Source organism: Chrysochloris asiatica, unplaced genomic scaffold (genome assembly GCF_000296735.1).
Source record: "Chrysochloris asiatica unplaced genomic scaffold, ChrAsi1.0 scaffold00003, whole genome shotgun sequence".
In the NCBI taxonomy this organism is placed as follows: Eukaryota; Metazoa; Chordata; class Mammalia; order Afrosoricida; family Chrysochloridae; genus Chrysochloris; species Chrysochloris asiatica.
The window spans coordinates 3,859,080-3,860,900 of NW_006408521.1; positions in this window are offsets into that span (position 1 = coordinate 3,859,080).

Sequence of the window (1,821 nt, forward strand, 5' to 3'; positions counted from 1 at the left end):
CAGGGCGAGGCAGAATCCTTACTGAATAGTTTTCCTCTTGTCTAGATGGTTTTGATAAAAGGAGAGGGGGATAGGATTCTTTGGATTCAATAATGAGTAATTGTTTTCATGACTAATTGTGATTGTCACAACTGTAAAGGTAGAAGTGTTACAAAAATCATAGAGTAGTTAATCTTCATTCCAGGAACAAAGGACCCTACAACCATCAAAATAGAAGAGCATGAGTGGAACATGGGACCCTACCCAGAGAAACAGTGACACCAGGGATGGAGGTTAGATGATGGTATAGAGAGATTGAATAGCTGAGGATCCTAGACTCATGGAAAGAGAAAGGCTGTGTGTTGGCAGCCAGGAAGCTGGCTTCTAGAATGTTCTCTTCTGGAATATTGACTATAAATGATTATATATTCCTGGGTGGGGTTTTTTTGTACATAATAAAAAAAAAAAAAAGATGGAATAAAGACAAATACTGTTAAACAATGTTGCATGTAGGGGATTGTAATCATTTCAATGAAACAAAATACGATTGGTTGAGTGCAAAACTAATGTGCTGCCATGTAAACTATCGCTCAATTCACACTAAAAGTGTTACAAAAATAAATAAAAAAGAGTCAAAAGTCTTATGGAAACAAGGGCATATTGCCAGAAAGGATTTTAAGTGATGCATACCTGTATATAAATTAAACCACTTAACCTATTGCCACTGAATTGATGCTATACTTAGTGACTCTGTATAGGAGTGTCCTAGGTTTTAAATCTTCATAGGAGCAGAAAGCCTCATCTTTCTCCTGAAGAGCGACTGATGAGTTCAAACTGCCGATCTTTCAATTAGCAGTCCATTGTTTATCCTACAACACACCAGGTTTTGTATATAAACAGTAGAAACAGACTGTGATAAAAAAATTGATACATCAGGCAGGAATAACTTTTTTTTAAAAGCTTTCATAGTGTATTGAGTGAGTGAAGGCTTACAGGACATATCACCATTTTTACATTCAGCACATCATTGTAATAATTCTAATCCTTTCCGTGCACCCCCAAGCAACAACATTTACCTCTATTAACTTTTTTTAAATGTATACATATCACACTGTAAATATATATTTATGTATATGTCCAAAGTGCACATTTTACAAGCTAGCATCCTACCCACAGGGTTTTCTCAGTCCACAGGCCTATAGTCCACTACTGATCTGTCACTCTAAGCCATTGCTCTGCCACCATCTCTGATGTCACCGCTTTTCTGGTTAGGATCCCTCACTCCTCTTATATTCTTCCTGAAATGGCAGATTAACTGTTCCCCACTTTTAGGTTAGGGATAACTCTTAATAGCCCAGAAAGAAGATCATTATACAAGGAAAGCACAAATAGATAAATAGTTGTCATAGAACAGACTGCAACTCCTGATAACCTAGGTATTATAGAACAAAATGTTGTCTGTCATAACTTCCTCAGGAGAGCTGGTATGTCCTGGGTCATCACTGAACTCCTGTGATGATCTATCTCGAGGAAGAGGGTCTCACATGCCTTGAACTCCTCTATATCACCTAATTTAGTGTTCTCCAGTGAGTCAGATAATCTTCTGATTCCCATGGTTTATTGGAAGCTTCTTGTAGAAATAGATCACCAGGTCTTTCTGCCTAGTCTGTCGTATTCCGGAAACTCTGCTGAAAACTGTCTAGTATGGGTGATTCTTCTGGTACTTGAAATGCCAGTGGGACACATTCCAAGATCAGAGCAATACTCTGACAAACTGACAGGCACTGGAAAGCATACGGAAAACATTAAGATTCATCAATAAGTTAGAAATTGATTTTTTTT